The sequence below is a fragment of the Mauremys reevesii genome, linkage group 3 (genome assembly GCF_016161935.1).
Source record: "Mauremys reevesii isolate NIE-2019 linkage group 3, ASM1616193v1, whole genome shotgun sequence".
NCBI classification, from domain to species: Eukaryota; Metazoa; Chordata; order Testudines; family Geoemydidae; genus Mauremys; species Mauremys reevesii.
The window spans coordinates 39,347,734-39,362,469 of NC_052625.1; the positions used below are offsets into that span (position 1 = coordinate 39,347,734).

A 14,736-nucleotide genomic window follows, 5' to 3' on the forward strand; every position below is an offset into this window, starting at 1 on the left:
ACAATAATAGGAGTTGAAAATTACCCTGTTTGTCAAATTTTCACTGTATTGTGTCACTTCTCTTTGTACCCATTTGTAACTTTAGCAACCTAAAGGCAGAATAACTTTACAGAATAACTGGTAACAATGTTGATCTGTTGATAGAATTGGTATAAAAGCATATGAGATCACTATTCAGGTTTTGTGTTACAGAGTGAATTTGATGAAGTTTTTGGAATCTCTTGGTGGTGGAAATAAAAGCCTTATGGAGTGTTGGAGCATATTAGTGACGATGTTGTAGGCAATCGGGTGGAAAAATAAGTATAAATTATTCTCCTTAACGTCTTAATTCCATTCTTTTAAGGTTTGGTGTGGATGGTGTGTGGCCTGCCACAATCTTAACTACCACTAAAAATGTATTTTTTTTTAATAGATGAATAGAAATATGTGAGATGTTGTAGACTCTGGCTAGTAGCAGCAGGGTCAAGTGAACTTGAGGAGTGTTGAGTTTGTGTCGCATTTATGATGGGCTAGTGATTCACTTGTTAGAATGTACAGGATAATGGCAGTCTGTTGCTCATTTTGGAAATATAGGTGGGTTAGTGTGAATCGGCATATAGATGAAAGCTTGGTGGGGATACTGGGTCACAATTAAGGCTTGTATTGGAATCTTAACTGCAAATCTCCTGAGTTGCTAGCATTTCATTATGTTTTTTAAAATTATTTCTTTCTTTTAATTGGAACTCAGATACCAGGGTGATGAGCCCAGTATAATGTGGTGATTAGCTAGGAGCTAACTGCTGGGCTCTGGTGATATACAACTGCCACTAACTGCTGCTTGTCTTTTACTCAGTTATATGCATGGTAGCAGCAGTAGTTCATTAGGCCTACAACTTCCTTTTCCTTTTCCTTTTCCTTTTCATTTCCTTCCTCTGTGTTTGAAGACATGGCATGGCTGCAGGGTAGGGTTGCCAGATGTCCGATTTTCAACTGGAATGCCTGATTGAAAAGGTTTCAGAGTGGCATGTATAAATATGTATGTATAAATATCCCCTGTCTATGTGTTCCATTCTATGCATCCGAAGAAGTGAGCTGTAGCTCACGAAAGCTCATGCTTAAATACATTTGTTAGTCTTTAAGGTGCCACAAGTACTCCTGTTTTTTTTGATTGAAAAGGGACGCTGGCGGCTCCGGTCAGCACCACTGACCGGGCTGTTAAAAGTCTGGTCAGCAGTGCAGCAGGGCTAAGGCAGGCTCCCTGCCTGCCGTGAGTCTGCGCAGCTCCCAAAAGCAGCGGCATGTCCCCCCTCCAGCTCCTATGTGTAGGTGCAGCCAGGGGGCTCTTCATGCTGCCCCTGCCCCAAGCGCCAGCCTCGCAGCTCCTATTGGCCAGGAACCACGGCCAATGGGAGCTGCGGGGGCAGCACCTATGGATGGGGCAGCGCACAGAGCCACCTGGCCGCACCTCTGTGTAGGAGCTGGAAAAGGACATGCCGCTGCTTCTGGGAGCTGCCTGAGGTAAGCACTTCCTGTAGCCTGCCCCCCTTCCATGCCCCAACCCCTTGCCCACACCCTGATCCCCCTCCTGCACTCCAAATCCCTCATCCCCAGCTCCACACCATAGTCTGCACCCTCACCCAAAACCCTCCCCCCCAACTCCCTGCCCCAGCCTGAAGCCCTCTCCCACACCTTGAAACCCTCATTTCTTGTCCCACCTTGGAACCTGCACCCCCAGCCCAGAGCCCATACACCCTCCCACCCCCCAACCCCCTGCTTCAGCTCCACCCCCCAGCCCGGAGTCCCCTCCTGCACCCCCAGCCCCTCATTCCTGCCCCCACCCAGAGCCTGCATCCCTAGCCAGAGCCCCAACCCACTGCCTCATCCCGGAGCCCCCTTCTGCACCCTGAACTCCTCATTTCTGGCCCCACCCCAGAGCCCGCACCTCCAGCCAGAGCCCTCATCCGCTCCTGCATCCCAACTTCCTGAACCACCCTGGTGAAAATAAGCAAGCGAGTGAGGGTGGGGAGAGTCAGCGACAAGAGCAGGGGAAATGGAGTGAGCGGGGCGGGGGGAGCTTTGGAGAAGGGGTGGGGCGGGGCAAGGGTGTTGGGTTTTGTGCAAATAGAAAGTTGGCAATCCTACCACAGGAAGAGGAAGGGAGAGCTATGCCACTTGCTTCTTCATGTGTTAGTATTTTGGCCCCACCAGAGAGGGAAAGGATTTTTCTATCACCTATATGGAGAGCCTGCTGCTGGAGAAATGCAGTAGCATCCACATCCTGATACCTCTAATAGGCCCCACTGAGGCCTGGCTGTTGCTGGCAGGAGGTGGGGGCTTGCAGGCATGGCATCTTGGCCCCAGAACCTGATGCTGGTAAAAACTACTTCTCCACTCTTCTGGTGGGGCCAGGAGGGGTACATCTCCCTGGCTGCTTCTCCAAGCCAACATGCGCTTGCAGTGGTGTAATGGATAACACTTCTGATGCTGGATCGTTTCCCTCACCTTGCTGACAAGGATTTCATCTCCCCAGGCAAGAATTTGTTTTCTCTAGTTAAGATATTTCAAGAGTGAAGGTAAAGGGCAAATTGGGTATAATATTTGTTCCATTATTTTTTGATGGATAGATGCTAGACTTACCAGGCCAGATGGCAAATGCCAACCAGATTCATTTTGTGTTTACTCCTGGGGCTTCCTTTTGTAGGGCTTAATCTCTTATCATTATTCCATAATAAACTGTTCTATTTTTTTTTAAGGAAGTATTTTTAAATTGATCAAACCAAATAAAAATATATTTAATTTAGGCTGACTAATGTTCTAAAAAAAATTGTAAAATAAGTTATCTGACTTCAAACTAATCCACAATGTCTTTACTGGAACTGGAGCTTTTCTTTCTCTCTGGAGCATCTGATTAATAATTGTAATGACTTTATGGAAAAAAGAAGGTAGCAGAACAGCCAATGTCTGAAATAAATAGCAGAATTAGTGAAGAAAACTGGCTGTCATTATTCTCGTTTTGCTTCACCATGTAAAGTCTACCTGTTCAGTGAGGACTGTCTCATTCTGTGCGATCCATCTGTTTACGAATTTTAAACCAAACTCTCATACATAATTTTACTACTGTATTTAGAACCTCCCTGTTATTTACACACATACAATCAAATGAAAAATTAAAGTAGAATACTAATTATAATTTGAGGCCAATTAATTGGAAAATACTGTATAGAAGTTTGGTGTTATTATCAGCTTTATATTATGCTGTCAGTATTGTTCTTACTTTATATTTATGAATTTGAGCATCAAATTCTTTTTAACTCAACATCATATAATGAATTGACATAAATAAATACAGCTAATGAACACTTATTTATTATTTTGCATTTCACTGCTATTTACTAACAGATTTTCAAAAACAATAGACAATTTTGTAATCTCAATTTTGTAAAACCAGTAGTTTTTTGGGCCTTAGCAACCATTTAATATGCAAATTAGGTATTCTCAGACTTAATGTACTTCATTTTTATAAAACAAATACATCATTAATCTGATTAAGTTCTTGGATAGGAGTACTATCCTCAGATCATTGTGGATCATTTATTGTTGGGCATACATCCAAAATAAAAGATTCAAGCATGGCACTTACAGCCTAGGTTTAGTAGAACCGTTGAAACCTCTAAATGCCATTTTTCAGAAGAATAGAAAAGCACTGCTACTTGTAATTGCAAGCATTGTCTAAAACTTAGCAACATTTCTTATCCTTAATTGCAGTTCTGGGGTGATGATGATTCAGTGCACAGAAATTGTGCTATGTTGTTCTTTGATTTTGCAAACTGCATTTTAAATGGATACTGTAATAGGTTGAGCCTACTGTATTATAAATTCTGTCTTTACTGAAGTGGCTTGGTTGGTCACCATGAGGCATGTTCTGCCAACAGCTGCAATTGAGGGTAGAATCTGGCCCTGTGTTTCTGAATTCGGAAGCTGATTATGGGTGTTAGCTGTGTATTATCATGTTAATGGCTGGTTTTAGGTCAATGTGAAAAATGACAATAGAAAAAAGCTAATGAGAAGAGAACGCTTATTAATTGTGGTTTGCATATGTATATTCAATTAAAACACAAAACATCTTTAGCTTGTAATGAATTCATGACCATTCACTATTTTCTGGTCACTACTTTTAGTAGTGTAAAACACAATATGGTCAACCAGGATTTAACATTCATAAAAGTCAGGTCCTTCTGCCTTTCTCCCCACTCCTCCCAGCAACAGGAACATACCAGTTAAATTAAATGAGAATCCCCTTTAGATATATGATAGTACTGCTGGGCCCTCAGTAACAGTCATACAGCTTGTTGTCCTCTGTTTTTTGCCCTCAGTGTCACCTGTACAACCTACTAGCCTTCAGTGTGTTTCCACAGATAGAGCTAATTAGAAATTATTAATTGATGCACAAGAAGAATAGACTGTGGGGCCCAAATCTGCAAAGGGATTTAGGTGTGAGGAGCTGCCTAGTTAGCCAACAGCAGATGCTGAGGAGAGGGTGTGTCCTACGTCCCAGGTGGAGGAAGGCATCTGTCTCTGCTTGGGATCCACAGCCTGCAGGAATGCTAGCAGCACATTCCTAACTCCATACAAAATGGCTTTGGGGAGGGGAAATGGACTCCCTTATAACTGTTAGTCCAGTGGTTAGGGCACTCACCTGGAATGTGGGAGACCCCAGTTCAAGTCTCCCCTTGGCCTGAAGTCGAAAAAGGATTTGAACATGGGTTTCCCACCTCTCAGGTGAGTGCTCTATTCATGGGACAATAGAGTGATTCCTCCCCCCACCTCCCAGCATACTTAATTATTTATACACAGGGAATAGCTTCAACAGGAGAGATTGAGAGAGACCCATATCAGAATATCTCAGAGCCAGGTGGTCAGGTTGCTCCTCTCCCACTCATTAAGTGTCTTGTGTGGAGTTAGATGTCCTTTGAGAATTCCTACCACTTGAGCCTCACAGGCGAGATAGGCAGGGCAATGCCTCCCTCCACCTGGGGCTTAGGCATGAGAAAGGTGCTTGGGTGCCTAGACTGAGACTTTGTGTGCATACCCAGCTATGGAAATGTAGACACTTAGGGGACTTTGACAGTGGAAATTAGGCACTGAGGAATTTTACAGTTAAGTGGCAGCTGAGCAGGGCTTTTGAGGATCTCAGTGGTTGGCATCTAAATTTTGGACTTAAGCACCTAAGGGCTTGTCTACATTACCCACTGAATCGATGGGCAGCGATCGATCCAGCAGGGGTTGATTTATCGCATCTAGTCTAGATGTGATAAATAGACTGCCGAGCGCTCTCCCGTGGACAGGGGCAAGAGGTGCAAGCGGAGTCGACGGGAAAGCGCCAGCCATCAACTTACCGCACTGAAGACACCGTGGTAAGTAGATCTAAGTATGTCAACTTCAGCTACATTATTCATGTAGCTGAAGTTGCGTAACTTAGATCGATTTCCCTCCTTCCCCCTTCCCAGTGTAGACCAGGCCTAAGTCCTTGTGGGGATCTGCGCCTAGCTCACTGTCTTTTAGCTGTGTTGAGTTTGCTGTGCTAACAGGGTTTCTGCATTTCTGTCAGTAAAGTCAGCAGATACAGCTCTGAAAACTCAAGAAGACTTGCTGAGTAAGAAGATGCACTTTTTCAATCACTGTTCTGACCATAACCACAGTGTAAAGCCTCAGCAGTACTGCAAAAGATACTCTGGATGCTTTAAATAATTACAAGGAAAAGTAAAGTGACTTTTAAAAGTTAAAATGGGCCTTCATTTTAATTGCAGTATATTTATCAAATGGAGAATCACCATCTTAATTCTTAGATGAGGGCTGGAACACAGGAAGTCTCAGCATTAGTGTGGAGAGGAAACTGGAGATTTTTAAACTTGTTTTAATTTTTTTTTAAAAATATGTTATATGTTAATTCAGCCAGCTGCAGTGAAATTAGAAAATAAAAAATAATAATTCAGAATTTACTTTACAGGAGCATCTGCCCAAATCATTCATTCTGTCTCTGTCTCTGTGTCTCTCTCTCTCTCTCTGACACACACACACACACCAAACAAACAAGGATTTCTACAGACTATCTTTAAAAAAGTGACAACAGCTAACTTGTAAATTTAGTCCATGGTAGAATCTTGAATAATTTTCCAGTAGTTATTTATTCATTCCAAGAGCCAGATTCACTTTAAAGTCCAAAATTACCTCAAAAAGTGGCTGTATTTTTTTTAAAAGCTGTGCTTTATATAATGTCCCTTTTATTGGAATGTTTGTTTTCAGAATTTGAAATGTTAAACTCTGACTTTCAGTTATGAGTAACACAGGGATTGACTACTTATTTAACTCAAATTCCTATGCAACAACTTACACAGTTCAACTGATTTTTCTAAGTATCGTCATTAAAATACACCGCTACCTTGATATAACGCCACCCGATATAACACGAATTCGGATATAATGCGGTAAAGCAGTGCCCCGGGGGGGCGGGGGGCTGCGCACTCCAGTGGATCAAAGCAAGTTCAATATAATACGGTTTCACCTATAACGCGGTAAGATTTTTTGTCTCCCAAGGATAGCGTTATATTAAGGTAGAGGTGTAGTTGAATTTTGCTTTTTTGATATTTCACCTAGTTAATCTTAAAAGAACGGGTTCAAGAGGCATTTTGTGGGGTATTGTCTTTAATGAGAACACTTTTGAAAGCTAGAGCTTATGCTATAATATTTTAATCACTATTATGATATTAAATATTTTCCAGTGATGTAGGTATACTACTACAGATAATGCAATATCACAATGTCACCCTAGATTACCAGGTTTTTTTGGTCCTGGATTTTTTTCTATTTTCATGCACTTAAATATTTGTAATTTGGAACATATCAATATACATAGTATTTCTGTTGTTTTCAGTGAGGGATTGGCTGCTCAGACTAGCTAAAAATACTACATTAGTTTAATTAAAATCTGAAAAGTGCAGAATTAGCTGAATTTGACATAAGTAAAATAAAATGAAAAAAGCTGAAAAAAATGTGAAATAGAAAAATACTCAATGGATATGTAAATTAAAGCACCCAAATCTCATTAAAGTCAATGGGACTATTCACCTACTTAAGATTAAGCACATGCATAAATATTAGTAGGATGGAAATCCTGTGGACTCAATTCTTGAATGGTCCTGAGAGCTTCCTAGGAGTTACTGAGTGGCTGCAACTCCTGTTAAAATCAATGGGACTTGTGGCTTCCCAGCAGGTGCAATTGGTGCCTCAAGGCCCAGACATGTATGTCTTTTATGCAAACCTGACATTGACGCGAGCGGGAGTTATGCATGCAGAGTTGTGTGGAACCCGGCTTTGAAGATCAGTCTTGTAGTAATTCTATGCACAACCTCCATCCTCAATTTGTTTCACTGAGTTACATACATGTAAGGACTAGAACTAGGTGGGAAACTGATTTCCCAGCCTGAGAAAATTTTCAAAATTTCAACATTTCCCCCCGTTCTGCATTAGGATGAAACTGTGACCACCTGAAATGTTTAGCGATAGAGATAGAAAGAATAGTCAATAGACCTGTGGTTAGGGGAACTCACCTGTTATGTGGGAGACCCGGGTTCTGAATCAGGCACAGAAGGGATGTGGTGAGCGCCCCTAGTCACACAGCTATTAACTATTCTTGGCAGGAGTCTCTCTCTGATTTTGATCAGAAAGTCCATCCTGGACCTGAGAAACCTTCCCCTCAAAAGTTTTGTCCAAATCAACACATTCCCATGAAAAGTGTCAGTTTCAATGTATCAGTATTTTCCAACAAAAAGAAAAAAAAATGTCAAAAATTCCTGGCCAGCTGAGACAGATTATTTTACAGTACTGGAAATCATCTTAAATACAGTTTCAACCAGAACATAGCTGTTGTCCTAGTCTCTGCGTGTGATTTTATTGCCTACCATGTACTCTTTGTTAAGTGGAGACTCCATCTGAAAAGCTCTTTCTCACTTGTTCCTGCCAGCCTAAGAGAGTTTATTGTCCTTTATAATAAGCAATCGAGATGGTCAAAGGATTTCTTATCCCAGATGAATACTCTACAGTAAATATATAAACAGAACTAAGAACTTGGCAAGTGGTCATTTTTTTCTTTTGAATATCCCTGATGAATGTGTACCTCTGGGGCCAAACTCAAATCAATTAGATTGCTACATGAATTAATCAATTAATATCCATGTGAGGAAATTTGGTGTAAGTGGTTAGCGAAAGAGACTTGCAGCAGGACTCTGTAATCATATTTTAGCCTCTGCCGCTAACTTACCATGTGATCTTGAGCAAGTCATTTTAGCCACTCCTTTTTAAAACTATCCTCTAATTTGGTTGCTGAACTTGAGATATCTAGGGCCAGATTTTCAGAGGTGCTTAGCACTCATAGCTCCAGTTTTCAGTGTTTTGAATTATTTCTTAATGACAGTTTTCCAAATCAGCCAGTGTACCAGGTACACTTGCCCCACTCCCCATAGATATTTCTCCTCTTTTTCTCCTTTTCTTTCTCCCACATGGCTGCTTCCACCTCCTGTTCTGCCACATCTTTCTTCTCTGGTCTCTGATCTCTGGTCCCCAAGCAGGATCTTTTCTCAGGAACTTAGCATTCCTCTTCATCATTTCCTGGTATCTACTAACTACACTCTAATGACTTTTTGTGAATACTGTGATATTTGATGTTATTCTTAAAAGACTCCGGGGATCATGTGTCTGTATAAATCTCAGATTTCAGTTTTTGGTTGTTTTTTTCTTTTTTAGTAAGTTTCTATTCCTCCTGGTTGTGGTGAAAAGCTTGAAAATGTGGTTCAAGTGTACCCAGAACTTCAAAAATAAAAAGTCTTCCTCCCAACCCTCCCCCTTATTGTATTCCTTTAAAAAATCTCATGATTTTGGGGTGTCTGATTCATGATTTTTAAATGCTTGAAGATTAACAGTGCTGCAGCTGGCTCCAGGTGCTCATCCTGCTGAAAACAGCTAAAAGGCAGGCTGAAGGTGTGAGGGGCTGGAGTCTGTTGCTGTTGAGATGAGAAGCAGCCAGGGCTGGAGATGGCAGTGGGAGGAAGGAGCAGATAGGTTTAGAAAAGCTACTTCTGTTGCCCCACAGTTCCAGACATGGGCTGGGAATTTTTTTTTATGAAAAATGTGTCCCTTTTTTCATAGAACATAAGAACAGAAGAACGGCCATACTGGGTCAGACCAAAGGTCCATCAAGCCCAGTATCCTGTCCTCTGACAGTGGCCAATGGCAGGTGCCCCAGAGGGAATGAACAGACAGGTTATCATCAAGTGATCCATGCCCTGTCACCCAATCCTAGCTTCTGGCAAACAGAGGCTAGGGACACCATTCCTGCCCATCCTGGCTAAGAGCCATTGATGGACCTATCCTCCATGAATCTATCTAGCTCCCTTTTGAAACCATTATAGTATTGGCCTTCACAACACCCTCTGGCAAGGAGTCTCAGAGGTTGACAGTGCGTTGCATGAAAAAATACTTTCTTGTGTTTGTTTTAAACCTGCTACCTATTAATTTCATTTGGTGGCTCCTTGTTCTTGTATTATGAGAAGGAGTAAATAACATTTCCTTATTTACTTTCTCTATACCTCTCATGATTTTATAGACCTCTATCATATCCCCCCTTACTTGCCTCTTTTCCAAGCTGAAAAGTCCCAGTCTTATTAATCTCTCCTCATACGGAAGCTGTTCCATACCCCTAATAATTTAGTTGCCCTTTTCTGAACCTTTTCCAATTCCAATATATCTTTTTTTAAGACCACATCTGCACACAGTATTCAAGGTGTGGGCGTACCATGGATTTATATAGAGGCAATATGATATTTTATGTCTTATTATCTATCCCTTTCTTGATGATTCCCAACATTCTCTTCACTTTTTTGACTGCTGCTGCACATTGAGTGAATGTTTTCAGAGAACTATCCACAATGACTCCAAGATCTCTTTCTTGAGTGGTAACAGCTAATTTAGATCCCATCATTGTATATGTATAGTTAGGATTATGTTTTCCAATGTGCATTACTTTGCATTTATCAACATTAAATTTCATCTGCCATTTTGTTGCCCAGTCACCTAGTTTTGTGAGATCCTTTTGTAGCTCTTCACAGTCTGCCTGGGACTTATCTATCTTGAGTAGTTTTGTATCATCCGCCAATTTTGCCACCTCACTGTTTACCCCTTTTTCCAGATCGTTTGTGAATATGTTAAATAGGACCGGGCCCAGTACAGATCGCTGGGAGACACCACTATTTACCTGTCTCCATTCTGAAAACTGACCATTTATTCCTACCCTATCTTTTAATGAGTTACCAATCCATGAGAGAGCTTCCCCTCTGTGCTTATTTTGCTTACTAGCCTTTGGTGAGGGACCTTGTCAAAGGCTTTCTGAAAATCTAAATACACTAGATCCACTGGATCTCCTTTGTCTGCATGGTTGTTGACCCCCTCAACGAATTCTACTAGATTGGTGAGGCATGATTTCCCTTTACAAAAACCACGTTGACTATTTCCCAACAAATTATGTTCATCTATGTGTCCAGGGTTAGCTCCAGGCACCAGCCCAGCAAGCAGCTGCTTGGGGCGGCCAATGGTAAGGGGCAGCACGTCCGGGTCTTCGGCAGCAATTCAGTGGCGGGTCCCTCACTCCCTCTCGGATGCCTTTTTGCCTCTCACTGCTTCTTTTACTTTGTTGTTTAACCATGGTGGCTCTTTTTTGGTTCTCTTACTATATTTTTAAAATTGGAGTATACAATTAAGTTGAGCCTCCATTATTGTGTCTTTAAAAAGTTTCCACACAGCTTGCAGGGATTTTACTTTTGGTACTGTACCTTTTAATTTCTGTTTCACTAACCTCCTCACTTTTGTATAGTTCCTCTTTCTGAAATTAAATGCTACAGTGTTGGGCTGCTGTGGAGTTTTCCCCACCACAGGGATGTTAAATTTAATTATATTATGGTCACTATTACCAAGCGATCCAGCTAATGCTGAATGTCAGAGCTGATCCAAAAATTCTATCTGGGACTTTTCTGGCCAAACCAAGCATGGTGACAGCAACAGAGGCTTCAGCTGGAAACTGTGGGTACTCATTACTAAAGCTATGATTTTGCCATGGATATTTTTAGTAAAAGTCGTGGACAGGTCACAGGCAACGAACAAAAATTCACAGAAGCCGTGACCTGTCCCTGACTTTTACAAAAAAAGTCCCTGACAAAATAGGCAGGGAGGAGGGTCCAGAACCCTGCCCTGCTGCATCCAGTGGCAGGGAGCTGTGGCTCCTTCCCCCTGCCCAGTGGTAGGGAGCTCGCAGGGGAGGATATCTGCCCCCACCAGCAACGGGGGTGGCTGGAGAGCTGCAGGAGATTGGTATACCCCACCTGCCGGTGGTAGTTGGGGAGCTGCAGGAAGGTGGTATCTCTCCCTCCAGTGGTGGCAGTGGCTGGGGAGTTGCAAGGGATCCTCCACTGCCCGTGGTGGCTGGGGATCTCCAGGGAATCCCTCACTGCCCTACGGTACTGGGGAACGGGGAGGTGGGGGGGGGGGTGTCACGGCTGGGAGCTATGGGTGGGCCCCTGCTGCTGTGGCAACTGGCCAGTTGCAGGAGAGTCCCTGCCCCATCGCAGCTGGGCGGCTGCGGGGCCCCAGTGTCACAGAGGTCGCAGAAAGTCACGGAATCCGTGACTTCCGCGACCTCCATGACATACTCATAACCTTACTCATTACCTCTGAAAATCAGGAGACATAAGTGTCTCCAATGGGGCGCTCAAAATTAGCAAGCAGTTTTGGAAACACGAGCCTTAGTCTCTCTGAACCTGACTTTAATCAGTATAACAATAATTATATGCAAGGAGAAACTTTAAAAAGGCACAGTATTAATATTTCTTTATATTGTCTTTAATATTGTCTCATGACTTTAAAATTATAGCAAATATATATGTGTGTAAGCTCTGTCACTTTCTCATTATGTAAATCAGCAGTGTTGCAAAAGAACTATTTAGCATTTTCTTGGAGTGAAGTTCTTAGTTTAGGAATTTAATTTTAGATTTTACATTTAAATTACTCTGTATTGCTTCTATAATGGTTCTATAATTTTTTTGTTTTGTAGCTTAAGAGGTTTAGTCACCACAGTTGAAAGACATAACCCTCAGAATGAGGCCAGATAAGAATAAAAGATTGATCATGCTGAGCTGGCTGGCTCTGATATTTGACAGTGAAACTTGCTAGTTTTCAGTTCATTTTTGGTTTTTATAGTCTATATTTGCTTCCCCAGTCTCTGAGTTGTAGAGGTGTATCCTGTTTTGAATGAACTTGTCATGACGCTATTCATGATATCCAATCTCTAACCCTGTTCCACAACTTGTACAAATGGCAGTAAAATTATAATGTTGTAAATCCACAGATTAAAAACTAAAACAATATTCAGAGTAATGGAGAACAGTATCTCCACAAAACAGTAGGACACATTTCATGGGCGGACAATAAGTAGGCATATAACATGATGTTCAATTATAATTTCCAGAGGGGAACAAATTTTGTTCATCAGGTCTTTTGTGTTTGTTGAAAAGTTATATAGAGTTTGTTATAATTCTGTAAAATTAGGAAAAAGCTCTTTAGCTGATTCTGATACTATAATATTCATTAAACTGTCTCTCGTAGTTGATATATATATATCATTATGAGCCTACTTCTAGTTTATGTATTAAGACTGGCCAATTTTTACACAATTCTGTTTTAGGAGCATCAGTTTTAGGAAAATACAGTTAAATCTGTAGACTCCTTTTTTCATCTCCGGTATAGTCTTATTTAATAGCTGATTTTAAATGACATTGTGTGTACCTCTTAGCTTTAAACCACATGGACCACAATGTGCCTTAAAATGACCACTGAAAATTTTTTGAAAAAGAAAGTAGTTAAGGATATAGAGGTTAATGGTAATTGGGATAGAATATATGGTATTTTCCGGCGTATAAGGCGACGGGGCGTATAAGACGACCCCCTAATTTTACAGTTAAAACATAGGTTTTGGCCTATACTCGCCGTATAAGACGACCCCCCTTCCGAGGGGGGGGAGCCCAGAGCCTTTTAAATCCCAGCCGTGGCCGGGAATCAGAGGGCTCTGGGCTGCCCGCTGTTTATACCCGGCGTATAAGACGACCCCTGATTTTTGGGGGTTGTTTTTTAGTATAGAAAGTTGTCTTATACGCTGGAAAATACGGTAACATGGTTTTACAAAAAGTAGATTGTGTCAGACCAACCCGATCTTCTTTGAGAAGATAATTGATTTTTTTAGACAAAGGAAATTCAATAGATCTAATTTACCTGGATTTCAGTAAGGCATTTAATACAGTTCCACATGGGAAATTATTAGTTAAATTGGAGAAGAAGGGGATTAATATGAGAACTGAAAGGTGGATAAGGAACTGGTTAAAAGGGGGAAACTACAATGGATCATATTGAAAGGCAAACTGTCAGGCTAGAGGCAGTTTACTAGTGGAGTTCCTCAGGGATCAGTCTTGGGACTAATCTTATTTAATATTTTCATTACTGACCTTGGCACAAAAAGTGGTAGTATGCTAATAAAATTTGTGGATTACACAAAGTTGGGTGGTATTGCCAATATGGAGGAGGACCAGAATATCATACAAGAAGATCTGGATGACCTTGTAAACTGGAGTAATAGAAATGGGATGAAATTTAATAGTGCAAAGTGCAAGGTCATGCATTTAGGGAGTAACAACAAAAATTGTTGTTATAAATTGGGGACGTATCAATTGGAAGTGACAGAGGAGGAGAAAGACCTGGGTGTATTGGTTGATCACAGGATGACTATGAGCTGCCAATATGATGCGGCTATGAAAAAGGCTAAAGGAGTCCTAGGATGCATCAGGTGAGATATTTCCAGTAGAGACAGAGAAGCGTTAGTACCATTATACAAGGCATCGGTGAGACCTCATCTGGAATAGTGTGTGCAGTTCTGGTCTCCCATGAGTAAGAAACATGAATTCAAACTGGAACAGGTGCAGAGAAGATGATCCGAGGAATGGAAAACCTACCTTATGAGAGGAGACTCAGAGCTTTGCTTGTTTAGCCAACCAAAAGTAGGCTGAGGGGAGATATGATTGCTCTCTATAAATACATCAGAGGAATAAATACCAGGGAGGGAGAATAGTTATTTATGTTAAGCGCCAATATGGACACAAGGAGACATGGATATAAACTGTCCATCAACAAGTTTAGGCTTGAAATTAGACAAAGGTTTGTAACCATCAGGGGAATGAAGGTCTGGAACAGTCTTTCAGGGGTAGCAGTGGGGCAAAAATCCTAACTGGCTTCAAGATTGAGCTTGATATTTTTATGGAGGGGTTGGTATGATGAGACTGCCTACAGTGGCATATAGCTGATCTGTGACCGCTAGCAGCAAATATCCCCAACGGCTGGTGATGGGACACTAGATGGGGAGGGCTCAGAGTTACTACAGAGAATTCTTTCCCAGGTATCTGCCTGGTGAGTCTTGCCCTCATGCTCAGGGTCTAACTGATTGCCATACTTGGGGTTGGAAAGGAATTTTTCCCCGGGTCAGATTGGCAGAGACCTTGGGAAGGTTTTGCCTTTTTCTGCAGCATGGGGCATGGGTCACTTGCAGGTTTAAACTAGTGTAAATGGTGGATTCTCTGTAACCTGAAGTCTTTAAACCATGGTTTGAGGATT

General features: G+C 41.7%; 1 protein-coding gene across 1 annotated transcript in view; it reads left to right on the top strand.

Moving 5' to 3' along the window:
• CAMKMT (calmodulin-lysine N-methyltransferase) overlaps window positions 1–14,736 on the top strand; it is a 352,032-nt gene that overhangs the window by 86,019 nt on the left and 251,277 nt on the right. The gene's annotated exons all lie outside the window — the stretch shown is intronic.